This window comes from Bos taurus, chromosome 20 (assembly GCF_002263795.3).
Source record: "Bos taurus isolate L1 Dominette 01449 registration number 42190680 breed Hereford chromosome 20, ARS-UCD2.0, whole genome shotgun sequence".
NCBI classification, from domain to species: Eukaryota; Metazoa; Chordata; class Mammalia; order Artiodactyla; family Bovidae; genus Bos; species Bos taurus.
Window position 1 is genome coordinate 10,635,440 of NC_037347.1, and position 19,613 is coordinate 10,655,052.

Genomic DNA, 19,613 nt, shown 5'->3' on the forward strand with positions numbered 1-19,613 from the left:
TGGAGTGGGTTGCCATTGCCTTCTCCAAACCCAGGCTACCTGGCTTAATACTGCTTCACTTGTTTTGGAAAGTCTAATCTTTGCTTTTTGTTCTTGCTTGCTGGTGGGTGTAGAGTGTTGCCACGAGGTAGTGAAGTGAAGTCGCTCAGTCGTGTCCAACTCTTAGCGACCCCATGGACTGCAGCCTACCAGGCTCCTCCGTCCATGGGATTTTCCAGGCAAGAGTACTGGAGTGGGGTGCCATTGCTACTCTCTGAATTTATCCCACCTTCTCCTTCCCGCACTCCATCCACAATCTATCTCTATGTCTGTGTTCCCGCTGCTACTCTGCAAATAGGTTCATCAGTACCATCCTTCTAGATTCCATGGTGGTGGTTTACTCGCTGAGCCATGTCTGACTCTTTTGTAATGCCATGGACTGTAGCCTGCCAGGCTCCTCTGTCCATGGGATTTCCCAGGCAAGAATACTGGAGTGGGTTACCATTTCCTTCTCCAGGGGATGTTCCTGACCCAGGGATCGAACCTGCATCTCCTGAATTGCAGGCAGATTCTTTACCATTGAACCACCAGGGAAGCATAGATTCCATATATATACATTAAATGACCAAATTCATGCAAAACTCTTCTGCCAAATTTTGATTGAGGGCCTCATTTGTATTCAAGAGCCTTGTGGGCACAAAGGATAGAAAAGCAAACAGGAACACTGAAAAATTTTGTTTTTATTCCCTTAAAAACTAAGATTAACAATATGGGACAAGTTGCAGAGGAAGAACAGAATGAATGTAACACATTCTGAGTAAGAATGGTAAGGGTAAGACATTTTAGTTTCAAATAGTAATTTCATTTTGAGCTGTGAGGTTAGGAACAAAACAAACTTTTCCTGTCACAGAGCACATGTGATGGGGGGTTTTCTGTTCCCGCTGATGTTCCCTCGGTGAGCAGTGCTAGCGTTAGAATTAAGATGATAAGAACCAGAACCCTCTTGCATGTCCTCTGTGTTTTTTGGTAGGACAGGGGTTGCAGGGGAAGAGGCCTGCAGCTTAAAGTTGATGTGCTTTATTATTTTAGCTCAAGACTCCTCCTCATTTTCCCCCCCTTTTAATAAGTATACCATGTTGCATTATCCCAGGAAATATTTTTTTTCAAATAGGAACTGTGGCATATTTTTTCTTTTCTTTTGACAAATGGCATGTAGATAAACCTCTCAGCGTAATTGGTCCTCTTTCAAAGATTTTCATATGGAATATTTATAGTGAAATATGTCTGTCTGGTATATAAACAGAGCTAATTACAGTGATTATATTCTCCTTTATACTTTTCAGTGATTGCTTAGAATGTCACGTTTTGATACACTTTCAAGAAAATAGGGATTTAAAAGTTTGTCTTAAAAAGAAGGCTGAAAAAAATGAGAGTTCTGTGGGATAGATAAAGTGTTTAATGTTCTCTTGGTGTGTACAGTCAATAATATTACTTTTCTTGAGTAAAGAGGAAGAAAACTCTGTTTGTTAACCTGAATTCCATGCCTGATGTCATTGGTTTATTTTATCTTATTTTTTGTCAAGTTCTTTTATTTTAGTTGTGTATTGCAGTTGACTATAAATCAGAAATAGGCTCCATTGGTGCCACGTCTTAGATAGAATGCACAAATGTTCTTACCAAGAAAGTATAACAAAAGGAAGAAATACCCGGAATCAAAATTTCATCTGTAGATATGGTACTGATACTAGACAATGTTTTTAACTCTCTTTTCCCAGGTCACAGAAGTCTGAAAGGAGTGGCTTGGAACATCAAGGTGAGGGTGATGGTCACATATAATTTTGACCTTGAACACTTACCGGACAGAATCATTAGGACCTGGCCTTTCCCTGTCTTTTCCTCTCTCCAAGCTCCCTCCCTTTCTTTGGCCTGGTCCTGATTGATGCCCATGGTCTCTGTGGAGACTCAGCCTCTCAGACCTCTGTTCTGCTATTGCCCCTGCTGATCTTTGTTGGTGGCTGGTGGGCTTCCCCTGGGAATTCCTGCCCACCCCCTTCATGACCTCGTGCCTACCTACTCGCCCTTTTCCCTCTGTTTCCTCACCCATGTTATAGTTTTCTAAGTGAAGAACGTTCCAAGGGGTAGTCTGGATCTTTCTGTCCTTCTAGAACTCTTGGTTTGTTCTTTTATTTTTTGGCTGTGCGGTATGCGGGATCCCAGTTTCTCCACCAGGGATGGAACCCAAGCCCCCTGCAGTTAAAGTGTGGAGTCTTAACCATTGGACCACCAGGGAAGTCCCCTAAAACTCTTGGTTTTAGGGAAATTTAGACAGCCAATCCCAAGGATGGGTTAAGGACATTTGAATGGCATCACACAGTGCTACAACTTGTCATCTTTTTATTAGCATCAAACCAGTGACCCAGGAAGACATCTAGGTGCCTCTTAACCCTCTGCCTCAGCAGGAGAATTTACCTACCCAAACACAGTTCTCTTAGAGATGGGGGAAGGGATGAAGGCAGAGTTTTAGAGATTCTGCCAGTTGGTCCTCTTGGCTGGGAAATCCATAAATTCTTCAGGTACAAAAGACTCCCTGAGAGCTGATTCTGCTCTGATGTTGCTCAGGAGGTGGTCATGCCAATGCAATCCCGCTTCTGAAGATCTTTGGAAGCATTTTAAAAAAGGAAATACTTTCACAAATGTGCTGACCTGATATTCCACTTAAATATCTAGAGTCTTAATTAAACCCATTTTTTAGCCATTTTCTAAAGCAGTTCTCTAGGGGTATCAATAGCTCTTTCTACTTTCTGCAAATGATAATGAGGTCACAGAAATTAAACTTCACAGGAAGCCTGACCATATCTCTAGTCCTAGCACAATCTCATCTTAAACTTTTACTTTGCATCACCAGAACTTGCATTAGGCCATCCTAACTTTGTCTGTTGCTTCTCACCATGGCCTTCCTCAGTCAAGAGTGTTTATTGAGTGTCCACATGACTGGGATCTGTACCATAAGAAATTATGAGTCTCTGCTCTTAAAATCCTGCAGTGAAGTTGACCTTGTTGGGTCAAGTAGAGGCTAGGGTTTTGCCCTCAGAACATCAGAGGTCACAAGAATATACAGAGGCCTGCAAGATAGACTTCGGGGGTCCAGCATTTCAGGAGGGAGGTATATAGTATTATAATCTTTCAGAGCATGGACTTTTTTGTTTATTTTTTTAAAAATATTTATTTTTAATTGAAGGATAACTGCTCTATAATATTGTGTTTATTTCTGCCATACATCAACATAAATCAGCCGTAGGTGTACATATTTCCCCTCCCTTTTGAACTTCCCTCCTACCTCCCACCCCATCCTACCCCTAGGTTGTCACAGAGCACCAGCTTGATTTCCCTGAGTCATACAGCAAATCCCCACTGGCTACCTATTTACATATGGTAGAGTATGTGTTTTCCAGAGCATGGACTTTTAACTCTGATAGTTGTTGTTCAGTTTCTAAGTTGTGCCTGACTGTGCAACTCCATGGACTGCAGCACATCAGGCTTCCCTGTCCTTCACTGTCTCCTGGAGTTTGCTCAAGTTCATGTCCACTGAGTCAGTGATGATATCTAACCATCTCATCCTCTGCTGTCAGATAGATCTGGGTCCAAATTTTGGCTCCACCATCTGTTAGCTTGCACAGATGTGCCCTTGCACAAATTTGATAACCTTTTCACACCTTAGCTTCTTATTTTGTAAAAGAGGAGTAATAATAAAATACTTGCCTTATGTAGACTTGTGTTGAGATTTAAATTAAAAATGGCTTAGCACAGAGCCTGGAACACAATAAGTGCCTAATAAATGATAGCCTTCATATTAAAAGCATTCCCTGGTGGCTCAGATGGTAAAAGCATCTGCCTACAATGCGAGAGACATGGGTTCAATCCCTGGGTCGGGAAGATCCCCTGGAGAAGGAAATGGTAACCCACTCCAGTACTCTTGCCTGGAGAATCACATGGACAGGGGAGCCTGGTGGGCCACAGTCCATGGGGTTGCAAAGAGTCAGACATGACTGAGTAACTTCACTTTCATATTAAATGGCCTATTGGCCTCTTCTTGGAAACCACTTGTCTCAAGAAGGGCCCAAAGACAGAAATAACTACAGAGATATTGAACATTCAGCCTATACCAAGGGAGAAGTGTATTTTTTTTTCTATTGAGAGACATTGACCCCTGATAGAAAAGGATCAATTGAAGGCTTTGTTAAAAAACTAATTTACTTTTTCCCCCCTGGGAAATATAAAATATTGAATCTACCTACTTTTAAGAACATGGAACATAGCTCTTTACTCAATAAATAACTTGAATAGATTTCTAGACCTTTAAGGGACCTCAGAGACCATCTAGTATAATCTCTTTATTTAATAGATGAGGCAGCTGAGAGCCAGAAATATAAACTGACTGTCATAATTACGTCCTTCACCATGGTAGACAATAGGAAGAGATGCTTACAAGTAACTGCTAGCATTTTCCACTATAATGTGTGCCTAGTTGTTCAGTTAAGCAAGAGGGAAAGGAAGAGAGACAAGATATTGAGGAGAGGGAGAGTAAAGGAAAAGAAGTTAGAAAATGAGGGAGATTCACAAGGAGGAAAGTTCAGAGAGTGCAGAAGGAAAGGAAGGAATAAGATGGTCACTTCCAACAGCAATAGAGTTCCATTAAAGGTACATCGTGTCAAGCTAACCTTTTCTTCTTTGATGAGGCTTATCATTCTAAAGGAATGTCAGAATTTCATTGTCATTTGGGTGTCTATGACAATAATCCAGGTGAGAAATGTTAATGACATGAACTAGGGTGGCAGCCATAGAGATGGTTCTAGAGGTTGGATTTGGGAGATATTTCAGAGAGACAGAGATATATATTATTGGATTGGATGTTGGGAGGAAGGGAATGGAAGGGCAAAGAATGAGTTCAAAGCTTTTGATTCAAATAACTAGACAGATGGTGATAATCGTCTATTGAGATGGGTAAGCCTTTGGACATGCTATATTTGATTGCCCAGAAAAATTCTGAGTGTACAGTTGGCTATTTAAGTCAGGAACTCAGGAAAGAGCGAGGCTGAAGATATAAATTATGGAGTTGTCAGTATAAAGATATTTATGGGATTGGATGAGATCATCTAGAGATGGAGTGACTATAGAAAGGAGAAGAATGCTGAGTCTAGGGCAATGCATCTTTTATAGGTCAGTAGAGGAAAGGGCTAGCACACGAGACTCAGGAGTAATTGGTGTGGGAAATACTGAAGACATGGGTTACTCAAATTTTTTAAAAAATACACATTTATTTGGCTGTGCTGGGTCTTTAGTTGTGGCATGTAGGATCTTTGACCTTCCTTGTGGCATATGAGATCTTTAGTTGCAGCATGTGAGATCTAGTTCCCTGACCAGGGATCAAAACTTGGTCCCTGCATTGGGAGTGTGGAGTCTTGGCCACTGGACCACCATGGAAGACCCTGGGTTACATGACGTTTAGCTAGTAGTTTCATAAAATCACTTCTATGGGAAAAATGGGATATGGAAGAATGTGCACTGGAGAGAGGTACAGGTAGGTGGGTTAGGACTGTGTGTACCAAAGAAGTGTCAAGCAATGGATTAGTGGGAATTTGAAGATCTGTAGGAAGATCCCCTGGAGGAAGGCATGCTACCCCCTCCAGTATTCTTGCCTGGAGAATCCCACGGACAGAGGAGCCTGGCAGGTTACAGTCCATGGGGTCACAAAGAAGCGACTTAGCATGCATGCTCGTAGGAGAGAACTTTAGTTCTTGTCCCTGTCTCATGAATCTGCTTAAAAAAAAAACCCTCTTGAGTAGAAAGAATTTGGGTCAGACTTACAGTAATATGAAGATGAAGAGATGGTTATCACATCAGATTGATTAGTAGGTTTTAAAAGACATGGTGAACCATAGTAGATGCTCTGTGTCTATTGTGCTAAACCAAGCATGGGTTGATGGGGGCCTGGCCTAGGGTGGTGGTTTTGAGAGTGAAAGATTAGAATCTAGACATATTTGAAAAGAAAGTGGTGGCAGGATTTTATGACTTATATAAGTGACTGGTTATATGTGATGAGATCAAATTGCCAACATCTGTTGGATCATAGAAAAAGCAAGAGAATTCCAGAAAAATATCTACTTCTGCTTTATTGACTATGCTAAAGCCTTTGTGTGGATTACAACAAACTGTGGAAAATTCTGAAAGAGATGGGAACACTAGACCACCTGACCTGCTTCCTGAGAAATCTGTATGCAGGTCAAAAAGCAACAGTTAGAACCGGACATGGAACAATGGACTAGTTCCAAATTGGGAAAGGAGTACGTCAAGGCTGTATATTGTCACCCTGCTTATTTAACTTACATGCAGAATACATCATACAAAATGCCGGGCTGGATGAAGCACAATCTGGAATCAAGATTGCCAGGAGAAATATCAGTAACCTCAGATACACAGATGATACCACCCTTATGGCAGAAAGTGAAGAGGAACTAAAGAGCCTTGATGAAAGTGAAAGAAGAGAGTGAAAAAGCTGGCTTAAAACTCAACATTCAAAAAACTAAGATCATTAAAAAAAAAAAAAACAACTAAGATCATGGCATCTGGTCCCATCACTTCATGGCAAATAGAGAAACAATGGAAACAGTGACAGACTTTATTTTCTTGGGCCCCCAAATCACTGCAGATGGTGACCACAGCCATGAAATTGAAAGATGCTTTTTCCTTGGAAGAAAAGCTATGACCAACCTAGACAGCATATTTAAAAGCAGAGACATTACTTTGTCAGTGAAGGTCTGTCTAGTCAAGCCTATGGTTTTTCCAGTAGTCATGTATGGATGTGAGAGTTGGACCATAAAGAAAGCTGAGCACTGAAGAACTGATGCTTTTGAACTGTGGTATTGAAGAAGACTCTTCAGAGTCCTTTGGACTGCAAGGAGATCAAACCAGTTAACCCTAAAGGAAATCAGTCCTGAATATTCATTGGAAGGACTGATGCTGAAGCTGCAATACTTTGGCCACTTGATGCAAAGAGTTGACTCATTAGAAAAGATCCCGATGCTGGGAAAGATTGAAGGCAGCAAGAGAAGAGGACAACAGAAGATGAGATGGTTGGATGGCATCACAGACTCGATGGACATGAATTTGAGCAAGCTCTGGGAATTGGTGACGGACAGGGAAGCCTGGCATGCTGCAGTCCATGGGGTCACAAAGAGTTTGACATGACTGAGTGACTGAACTGATGGATATGTGGCGAGGGAGAGGGAAGAAGCCCAGCTGATTCAAGGGTTCAACATTAGATATGTTTTTACTGTAGGAAGGAAGAGGAATTAAAAAAAAAACCAACATGAGCTAGTAACTTATTCTTTACCAGAACCATTAGTAACTCATAGTTTGAATTTATATGGTTGTTTCTGTATATAGAAGGGATGATAAAAATTTAGTAAAATTAATATTGATAGCAAATTGACTCTTCCATCTTAAAAGATTACTAATTAACCAATTAATGTGTTTCTGTTTACATAAAGCTGAGAGCTGAAGCCTAATGGCATAATAAGATCAGTTCAGACATCACTTTTTGATGGTTTGCCAGTTGAATATTGATACGACTGCATTTATTTATGAGGTTGCTGATAATTTGAATTGCCCTGTGAGGGCTTGAGTTATTTTACAGAACCATTCTCTCCTGCTTAACTAAATGACATTAATCTTACCCCTGTGAAAGCACTGAATTCTGGCCAAGCAGGGATTTCTGTCCTACACTGAAGGTGCTCTTAGCGATGGGGCTTGAGAGGGTGCCACGCCTGAAAGGCCCGCAGCTCTTCCCACCCCTCAGAGACTTCGCCAGGCTCTTGGATGGTGTTCAGAAAGTGGGAGGAGGTATGTTCAACTTTCTTAAGGGAAAAACCCTTTCAAACATTTATATAAGCACTCATTTACATATAATCGCTTTCCTCATCCTACTTTGAACTCAGGTATGTCCTTGAAGGGAATAAGTATCATTGCTTTAAAAACTCTCAAATTTTGACTTATCTAGTACTCCCTAAGACATTAGTCCGAGTTCACAAGTTTTACCACGTATGTCATTTCATGCACTTTATGCCTCATTTGCTTATGTAAGAACATCAGCCACTTAAACTGAGAGAAGAGTTTTTATCTCTTCTTGCCAGGTTCTGAACATAATGACATATATTTAGATTAGTCTAATAAGTATTAGAATAGTAGGAATTTAGAGCTGGAATAGAATTTAGATATCATCTCATCTACTTCCTTTCTCATATGGAGGAAAAGAGATCTAAAGAGGTGAGTTATTTGATTAAGTTCATATACTTAACATATAGAAAACAGTATGGAGCTTCCTCAAAAAATTAAAAAGAGAAATACCTATCTTAGAAATTAAAAATAGTACAACATGGTGATTATTACAACATGGTTAATGGTACTGTACTGTGAACTTGAAATTTGCTAGAAAAGTAATTCTTAACTGTTCTAGCCACACACACACACACACAGTAACCATGTGAGATGATAGATGTATTGATTAACTTGATAATGGCAGTCCTTCACTTGATATACAAGCTACATGTATATCAAATCATAACACTGTATACTTTAAGTATATACATTTTATTTGTCAACTATACCTCAATATAAAGCTTGAGAAAATAACCAAAAAGGCAAAACTACCTGCAAAGAAATACTAAATGTATCTCTATCTAGAATGGAGAACAATCCAGTCCTGTTTACTGTATTTCAACTCAATCACTCTGTATTTCCTTTCTTAATTTCTAGTTGCTTCTTTAAATAACCACTTACTGTTGTTTTATCATTTTTATGTGTTTTTGTTGAACAATTTTGTATTCATCCACTTTAAAAAGTGGAGGTTATGCTGCATTATCTTTCTCTTTTTTTGAAGAGCTCAATGTTTCTAACTTAAAGTCTTTGCGAAGCTGTCTGTGAAATTAATTTTCCAGAATGAATACATGATTGTTATTTGTGTTAATTTTCTTTCTTAGCAGCCAATTATTGTTTTGGAATTTTGCTTTACCAGCAATTTTAGAAGAGACATTTTTGTTTTTCATTTTTCTTTCTCCCATTTTTCTCCATCTGCCTCTGTGTCCAGCATTTTGGCAGTCCCCTCCACTGCCAACCATTCTTCACATCCCTCATCCATAATCAGGCTTTAAATTGCTCCTTGGGGCTCCTTCCACATGTGATGGTGGAGTACCAAGAGCCAGTCAAATGGTCAGTTAGCAGTATGGCTCAGTTCTTATTGGTAAGGCAGTGGGATTTAAAACTACAGCTCATGCATTTGCCCTCAATAAGGTGAAAACTGATTCTTGAAGGGTGAAAAATCTTAGATAGTATAGTGGCCCTTCAAAACTCAACTCTTATTCCTTAGCATTTAATTTTTCTCTTTAGGGAAAATTTAAATTCAAATTTTCTTGGGACTTCCCTGGCAGTCCAGCCATTAAGACTCCGTGCTTCCATTGCAGGGGCACAGGTTTGATCCTTGGTTGGGGAACTTAGATCCCACATGCTGCAAGGTGCTGCCCCCACCAAAAAAAAAAAACAAAAGACAAAAAATTTTTTTTCATTGGGGGGATAATAATGAAAAATAAGTTGACAAACATGATTACAGCTCTAGACAGAAGTCAGCTACATTTTGTTGAGGCTCTTAGTGAGCCTTATTCCCCATCATCTATAAAGCTATTTATTTACTTATTGAAGTACAGTTGATTTACAATGTTGTATTGATTATTGATATAGAGCAGAGTGATTCAGCTATACAGCATTCTTTCTTAAAAATTCTTTTCCATTATGGTTTATCATAGGTTGTTGAATATAGTTCTTTGTGCCATATAATAGGACCTTGTTGATTATCCATTCTATATAAAACCTTACGACTGCTAACCCCAGTTTCCCACTTCATCCCTCCCCCAAACCTCTTTCCCTTAGTAACCTCCAGCCTGTTCTCTATGTCTGTGAGTCTGTTTCTGATTCATAGATGGATTCATTTGTGTCATATTTTAGATTCCACATTAAGTGATATCACACGGTATTTGTCTTTCTCTTTCCGACTCAATTAGTATGATACTCTAGTTACATTGATGTTGCCGCTGCTGCTGCTGCTGCTGAGTTGCTTCAGTCGCAAATGGCATTATTTTGTTCTTTTTTAAAATGGTTGTGTAGGATTTCTGTGGAGCTTTTCAAACTCTGACTCCTGAAGAGCTGAGCTCCTGGTTAGCACAGACAAGAGCTTCAGCCTGCCTCTCTGTTCAGTGGAAATGTTTCTCTTGTTTTCAAATCTGAAACTTTTTCCTCTTTTTATATTTTATCACATATTACTATATATTAGGAGCATAAAGGGGCTAATCAAAGCATAAACTCTTTACACCATCTTGACTGGAAGTCAGTATTTGTTATTTTATTTACCAACTACTACTCTAAAGTCTTTATAACTTTTTCTTGTAACTTGTATAGACTTAAAATATTTTTTTAAGAGGTAGGACAGAAACAGTCAGCTGATAGATGTCAATTACATTCAGTCACCTGTCTGTGCTTTACTTTCTAGGTTAGCATTTCTGAGGTTTCTGAAGAATGCAGATCCTTTTCAGCTAGTATCATCTTCTCTGGGAGGTTCTGGTCTTTCGAGGTCTCATTGTTCTACAGCTGGAAATTGATGGCTGAATCTCTTTAGGGTATTATTCAGTGCATTTATAGTCTGCTCTCTGGTAACATTTGCAATCACTCTCCAAAAATCCTTCTTTTGTTGTTTAAATCTGGATAGCTCTATGCATCAACTTCTCATGTTTTATGTGTCAGAATAGCATAGTGGTATAAAGGGACAGACTGTTCAGTCTTGGGACCTCTGTCTCTTTCCCTTGGATTTCATGTATTTGGTTTTTGGAAGAGGTGCTCTCAAACTTTAGTAAGATTTTCAGTGACTAACAAGACAATGGAATTGGTTCTTTTGATAGAGAAAATTGTTTAACAAATTTTTTTTGTTGATTTCACATATCCATAATCATTTAGAAAAACATTAGAAAATACAGACAAAGCAAAATGAAAGCAAAGTAATTCACAATTTTGTCACCCATTTTGGTGTATATTCTTTTAGGTCCTCAAATATGTCTATATGCTTGTAAATGATATGCTACTATAAAAGTGGTGATGCTGTGGTTATCAGTCTGTGAGGTATGTATATTTCTTGTTTATTTAAAAAATTTATTTGTCTGGCTGTGTTGAGTCTTAGTTGCGATATGTGAGATCTTTGTTGTATCACGTGGAATCTTTTTTTTTTTTTTGAGGCAGTGCACAGAGTCTCTAGTTGTGGCGTCTTGGGCTCGGTACTTTTGGCATGCGGGCTCTGGAGCACGTGGACTTCAGTAGTTGTGGCTCCCGGGCTCTCTAGTTGTGGTGTGGGCTCAGCAGTTGTAGTGCGTGGGCCTAGGTGCTCTGCAGCATGTAGGATCTTAGTTCCCCAGCCAGGGATCAAACCTGTGTCCTCTGCATTGCAAGGCAGATCCTTTACCACTGAGCCACAAGGCAAGTCCCTATTTTTCTCATTTATTAATGTAAGGTGAATCTGTTTCTGGGTCAATAACTATGGGCCTTTCTATCAATTAGCTGTTTTTAGATTCTTTCTGTTCTGCTACTTCAAATGATACTGAAGTAAACACACTTATACATATGTTTTTGTTCATTTGTTAGTGTTGGAGGAGGTCATTGAGAGGATGTGACTACTGGTTGACCCCTGACCCAGAACCAGGCAGTTGGAGGCTCCTCCCCCATCCCCTGTCTGCCCACCATTCCCATAGCTTCAGATTCAGGCTTGAGAGAGTAGATATTGTTGAGACCATCTAGACTGAATACATGACTGAACCCTGATAAAGGCCTCTTTATAAACTTTTAAGATCCTGGCAGGTGGGCGTGAAAATCCACTTATCTTATAGCTCCCTATAAGACAAGCCTCTAAGCAAGTTCCTTTGCCTATTAAACCTGCCACCTACCAATCTGGAGCCGTCTGTCTATTTCTTTGGTCTCTCCTTACCCTCCGTGTATGGGGGCCAGTTTGTGAACCAACAGAAAAAATGTTAAGAAACTTTCTAAAGACCCTTTGATTATCTTCAGTCAGAAAGAGAAAGCTGAGGGAAGGGCTGCTGTGACCACACCCCAGGAAATGCCAGGCAGGTAGTAGGACCTGGTAAATGTGGGTGAGCACCACTAAAGAAACAAAGGGCCAGGCGTTTTGTTAAGATGGAAGGGAAAGCAAATAGCTCTGAAGTCTGAGGAGACACTTGGGAAACACAACTTTGTCCCTAAAGAAGAGTTCGTGAAGCTTGAAAGCCTGGGAGCGTGTTTCATAGCAACAAGTCTTGCCCTTTTATTCAGTTTAACCCTGAAACAAAATAAAATTTTATTTTTATGATTGAATGAGTTCAGAATACATTATGCCCACTCTTATGTCTGGAATCATCTTTATCTCCTTTTATTACATTAGCTCCAAATGAACTTTTCCAATTTTCCATTATGTACTTGGATAGTCTTTTTTTTTTTACCCTCTGATTGAGGTTATGGAACAAGGTTGAAGTGAGGAGGTAAATACTTAAAAATTTAGAGCAACCAGTCAGCTAGGGAAGATAAGAAAATATAAAAATCTTCCTCTTACTCTCTTTCTCTCTCTATTAACAAAAGTTTCCGGTCTTTTCTTTCCAGTCCTCTCAAGTCACATACTTATTTCTCAAAAGGTTCAGTTCAGTTCAGTTCAGTCACTCAGTCGTGTCCGACTCCTTGTGACCCCATGAATCGCAGCACACCAGGCCTCCCTGTCCATCACCAACTCCCAGAGTTCACCTAGACTCATGTCCATTGAGTCAGTGATGCCATCCAGCCATCTCATCCTCTGTCATCCCCTTCTCCTCCTGCCCCCAATCCCACCCAGCATCAGGGTTTTTTCCAATGAGTCAACTCTTCTCACGATATTGCAAGGTTATTAATTTTTTATTGATGTATAATTTATTTATAAGGTATTAGTTTCACATGTACCACTAAGTGATTCAGTTATTTATATATATATATAATTTTTCAGACTCTTCCATTATAGGTTATTATAAAATATTGAATATAGTTCTCTGGGTTATACAATAGGAACTTTTTATCTATTTTATATATAGTGATGTGTATATGTTAATTGCAAACTCCTAATTTATCTTCCTCCATCCTCTGTGGTAACCATAAGTTTGTTTTCTATGTCTGTGAGTCTATTTCTATCTTGTAAATAAGTTCATTTGTAACAATTTTAGATTCCACATATAAGTGATATCATACGATATTTTGTCTTTGGCAAACTTCACTTAGTATGACAATCTCTAGGTCCATCCATATTGCTGCAAATAGCATTATTTTCATTGTTTTTTATGGCTGAGTAATATTCCAGTGTGTGTGTGTGTGTGTGTGTGTGTGTGTACGTGTGATATTTTCTTTATCTAGTCATCTATCGATGGATATTTAGATTGCTTCCATGTCTTGGCTATTGTAAATAGTGCTGTTATGAGCACTATGAGCATTGGGATGCATGTATCTTTTCAAGTTAGAGTTTTCTCCAGATGCATGTCCAGGAGTGGGATTGCAGGATCATATAACAACTCTGGTTTTAGTGTCTTAAGGAATCTCTATATCGTTCTCCATAGTGGTTGTACCAATTTATATCCCAACCAACAGTGTAGGAGGGTTTCCTTTTCTCTACACATTTTCCAGCATTTATTAGGAAAGTTATTAATTTAATTATAGGTCCAAGGTATGAATTGAAATGCAGTGAAAGCTTCAACTTTCTGAAACGTCTGTTTTGAATCATCTGTTCAGAACACAGAACCAGGAAGGGGGCCCATAAAGCTCAGAGCAGCCGATAGAGGCAGCAGCAAATTTATGAACTGAGGTGTGGGCATTTTATTCATGGGTGAAGCCCTCAAACCCTACGCTTACTAAGGTACTGCTGCTGCTGCTAAGTCGCTTCAGTCGTGTCTGACTCTGTGTGACCCCATAGACAGCAGCCCACCAGGCTTCCCTGTCCCTGGGATTCTCCAGGCAAGAACACTGGAGTGGGTTGCCATTTCCTTCTCCAATGCATGAAAGTGAAAAGGGAAAGTGAAGTCGCTCAGTTGTGTCCTACTCCTAGCGACCCCATGGACTGCAGCCTACCAGGCTCCTCCGTCCATAGGATTTTCCAAGCTAACACATTTTGATCAGTAGCAACAGATTAGAAAAGGGATCTGGGAAGGCTGGAGGAAAGCAGAAACACTGAGCTCCTCAAATAAAAGAAACAGAAAAACTAAAACCTCAGAAGAAAGAAGTGTGGCAATGCAACAGTCCCCATGGAGGGAGGCAGTGATGTGCATGAAGATGCGTCATCAAGAAGATGTTCAATTCAGTGTAATCTGTTTAAGAAAGCAGAGAGCATAGACTATAATGGAGAATGATTTCCATTCAAAACCATGATTATCCTAAAAAGTTCTGAAGCTTAAAGGACTAGGACTTGCAATCATGTATCAAGTTTGGCTTTTCTGAAGGGATTCTGAGTGGCTGAAGTCTTACTAGGTCAGACTGGTTCTTCTCCTCCTGGTTTACAGAGCTTGAATCTGGTAAGATATGCAGATATTGGCCCCTGACAATGACATCATTGATTTGGATGGCAAGGAGAGAGGAGGTGAGGTGGAGAGTAGAGAAAGCGCATGTAAAAATTACTCCAATTTGAAAGGAAGTGTGGAGGTGCCTGGTACTGGGCTTGGAATGGGTTGAACACATATGTGTGAAATGAAGGGAGTTTCTTTTTAAGACAAACTTTTATCCAGTGCTTTGGCCGTCATACCTGGAGCTGAGTGTGACGGAGGGTAGTTGAGGATGGAGGGGTAAACGGCAGCTTGGGGAGCTTGGGCAGGACCAGGTTCTAAGCTAAGAGTTTCTGAAATGGACCCTGCTCACAGGAGCTGCCCTGGTAAGGGTGGTTTCGTGTGGCATTTTGACCGTAGAGGTTCTTCCTGCAGGCAAGGAGACTGGCTGTATGTGAAGAAGACTAACCATGTCTGTGTGGCCCACCCCTGCCCACGTAGAGCCAGTGGCACATCAGAAGCCAGGTCAGGAGTTCCTGGTCATGCCTGCCCTTCTGCGCCACAGTGACTGCATAGCAAAGCACAAGGCGCCTTGAGGTTATTATTTTGATAAACTTAGTTCTCATTTCGCTTAAAAGGAATAGCTGGACTATTTAAGTTATTGATGTAGATAGGTTTCTTTTTTTCTTGAATCATCCATGGAGAACCATTTCATAATAATTCACTGAATATAAGATAAACACCAGCTTAGTTTTTTTTTTTTTAAAGAAAGAGATTTTTAGAGTTTTAAAAGATATAAATTCCACTAAAATTTCAACTATTTGTTGACAAGGTATCATTCCTTCTAAAATCTTTGCTATGAAAACTGCATAAAGATCATATAATCATTTATTGTATAATTTAATACCATTGTTATTCATTTATAAAGCACTTCTTATTGGAAAATTTTTAACTATTTATAAGAGCCTTGTGAGGAAACCGATACTACTTCTATATTAGAGATAAAAATGAAGCTCATCAGATTGAAATGAGAGGCCCCTAGGATTACCAGAAAAGGAGTTGATGTTCTGAAAGAAAAGATAAAAGTTCTCTGTAGTTTCATCTCCTTTTCTAGAGATTAAAAAAATTGACATTTTGGTGAATCTTCTCTAAGGTTTTTTCTTTGCTGTAAAAGTAAACTATATCATAATATTTGGTCAATATTTTCTTATATTAGTCAATCCTACATGATTTTTAAGAGTTGTGTAACATTCTCTCGTGTAGGTGCCCCATAGTTTATTTAACTCTTCCCTTGTGGGATATTTGGGTCGCTTCCTATTTGTTCTTATAGAGGATGTTGTGAGAAACATATTTTATTTTAGTCCATGTATTTTATAGGCAGAGAGGCAGATATTTTCTAGAAAAACCTAGAGAGTATAAAGCCACTGTCAGCAAGCCTGAAATGTGCAAAAAACTCTTTTAGGCCTGGGTACAAAGACAGAAAAGCCATGCTCTGACTGTAAATAGTTAATAATTTGATTAACATTTACAGTTTATGTGAGTATATACGAAAGGTAATAGTACCAAGCAATAATCAAACCCAGAGGTATGGAATGAGCAGCTGCACACGCTGCCATGCCGTGTAGAGAGCTGATTCTGAAAAATATCAATTGCTTTGTTTTAGTTTGCAAGAGCTTGGACCAGTGAGGACGTAGAAGTTGAGTTGGGCCCCCAAGGGCAGTTAAGTGTGGTGTGGATTTATAATGAAATAGATCTGGCTTCAGCTCCTAGTTCTGCTAATTCCTAGCTATATAAACATGGACCAGTTACTTGCACTCTTATGACGCCAGTTTTCTCATCTGCAAAATGGGAAGAAGAATCATATCACTGTTACTGCGGATTACACAGAATCATGACTATGAAGGACTTTCTAATGTTATTATTACAAATGGAAACTTCAGAAGAGTGACTGGAATTTTTATTTCATTTTACAGTTACTGACAATTTACCTCGTAGATAGAACAGTATCTTGTCCCCCAGTATTTGAAACATTACAGCAACAAGGAGTTGGGGGGCAGCAGTAGAATATTTCAGAACTGTTGTGTTCTAAAGTAGGGGCAGACCCAAAAAGGAATGAAGAGTACATGTCAAACACTGGATCTCACGCTCCTTTTGAAATGGTCTTTCATCAAGAATATTTGCAGGTCAGAGCTCCAGGGACACTAAATGTCTTGTTGGCAGCCCCAGATGTCAGTCTCACAGTGGTTCTGTGTCTTCCAGGGCTGATGAAGAAATGTGCTTATACTCTTCCTTAGAGGTGCCTGCTCTCCCAGGTAGATGGAAGATTATACCTCTTTCTAGTCAAAAATCAAATTGCATGAGATTCCTTATTCACTGGGTAAGCAGAGAGGCTGGAAGCATAAGTAGAAGGGAAAAACAATCTTTCCTTCTTGAGGTCTGGAGGAAGAGAAAATCTTTGTCACGAGGGGGACTCAGTGAAAGACTGAGTTGGACAGCGTGGAGCATATTTAGGAGCAAGAATGGGTTGGATGAGATAGAAATATAAGTCCCCATATTTCTTTTGGGAAAGGTGTGTGCCTAGAGAGGAGGTCCTGTGAATGGGCAAGGGCGAGCAGGCCCGAGAGGTCCAGGGATCCTTGGCTGGGGTCACAGGGCCCACGCTGGGGGCTGTGCCAGAGAGAACGTGGAGAGGTCAGGCTGGAGCCAGAGAAAGCCACTGATATGAGTGTGAAAATATGTGTGAAAATGTTTATCAGTGTGTGGGAATATGTGTTTATGAGAATGGAAGATTCTATGTACAGGAGTGTGTGAGAATATATGAACATATGTGACTATGAGAATACGAGTGTATGTGTGTGTGACTATGAATGAGAAGGTGTGAGAGTGTGTGTGTGTAAGAGTGTGTGTGTTTGTCCAGTCAAAATCTCACGTTGAGACCACTAGTAAAGGGCTTCTCCAGACTTTTACTTGGGGCTCCCAAGGTTTTAACTTACAACCCTCTCTGTTGCCAGTTTTGCTGTGTCGGAGAAATTTTCTCCCCGCAGCTGAGTGGCAGTGGTAAGTGCAGAAACTCTGGTATCAGCCCTGCTGGCGCCTTTTCTGTGTAAACTTGGGAAAGTAACTTAACCTTTCCGTTCCTTAGTTTCCTCTCCTCTAGGATGTGGATGACAAGGCTGCACAGAGTGATTGGGAGGGTTAAATAAATGTTAATGCATGTAACATGATTAGCACAGCGCATGGCACATAATAAGTGTTAAATAAAAGATGACTAGTATTAGAATGTTGAGTAAAGGAAATCTGCATGCCCGTTCAGGGCATAAACCATCCACTTAATGTTCTGACTAGTTAAAAGGTTTATTCACATCAGAGGTCAAAATATGTAACAAAGTGGAAGTTTCTCCTCACCCCTGTCCACCATTCCTATAGTTCTTGCATCCCTATCAAGTGTAACCACTGTTACCAGTTTCTTTTTCAAACTTCGAGAAATATTTTACTTTCTGCATGTAGAAGTAAATATAAATCTATTTTTAATTTTACACAAATGGTAGTGTATTATATATATGGTTTCCATTCTTTGCTTTTTTTGTTTTTGATTTTTTAAAACTTTTTATTTTATACTGGAGTAAAGCCAGTTAACAGTGTTGTGATAGTTTCAGGTGGACCGCCAAGGGACTCAGCCATACATACGCATGTCTCCTTTCTCCTCCTAACTCCCCACCTATCCGGGCTGCTGCATATCACTGAGCAGAGTTCCATGTGCTATACAGTAGGCCCTTGTTGGCTATCCATTTGTATTTTGCTTTTCCTCTTAAACTACAAGATTTGGAACTCTTTCCATACAGGGATAGAACATGCTTTCTCACTTTTCTTAAGCTGCATAATATTCCATTGTTTAAATGTGCAGTAACTTATTTTCTCATCTGCTCTTGATGGATATTTAGGTTATTTGCAATCACTTTCAAAATGTCTGATGGGATACCTTTTACAGCCTAAATACTGGGTGGAGCCCTGTCTCTGTGTGAAATATTTCTAGAAGGAGAGAAGGGTCTTGTACCTCTTTTTAGCCCCTCTGTTTACTGTGGTAAACTGTAACCAGGCCAGCTGAGAGGGTTTCAGGGGTTTGGGGTTTTATAACATCAACCTTCATCAGTTCATACCCGCATCTGTTCCTAGCAAGGATGAAAACTTAGCCATTTGAAAATAACTGACACCTTTTGCTACCCTAAAAGGAGGCAACAGCCCCTAACATCCTCCAACACAGATGCCCTTCCCCAGCAGCATGCTAATTCGCCAGTAGAGGGCGCTCTCCTTTAGGGAAAAATAAATGTCTGCGGGAAAGGTTTTAAGCATAATTAATACCCAGACACAGTGCGGTGTTTCTCTGCTCTGTAGTTGAATGGTGTGTCATACCCCTGAATATTTAGGGATTAACTGAATCTGGCTTTGTCAGTTTTCAGGGTGTGTTTATGAGTGAAGAGCTGTGGGGAGGAAGTGGGTTCCCAAGGGGATTTAGGGGAAGGCCTGTGATCTGACCCAGACTAGGGGATTATAACTTTTTCCTGCTTTAGGATATGAGGCAGCCCGGTCTTGTTCTGTATTTCAAGGTTAGAAATCCCTCACTGCTATGTTGGGATCTCTGAACTATGCCTGTGAGACCTGTGAGACCTTGATACCCCTGGGTATCAAGCCCTGTTTATACAACCCCTGGTATTGGTTCTTAGAGGCTGGGGCTCCCATCAGGCAGGTGAGCATCCACCTGGGCACTTCAGAGGGTACCAGGAAGAGAGCCTGCATTCACTGAGCAGCTCCTGTGGTAGGTGGAGCCTAGTTAGGCCACAAGGCCCTGTTTCTCTTCATTCCCACCTGATGGTCATCATTCCTGCCTCTTGCACTCTCCACACCCCTCTTTCCAAAGCAGTTCAGGAAACCAAGGCTCAAGAGGGTGAGGTGTGCTTCCCAGAGTCACACAGCTAGGAACGGCCACGCAGGAGCTAGCAGGTTCCCTGG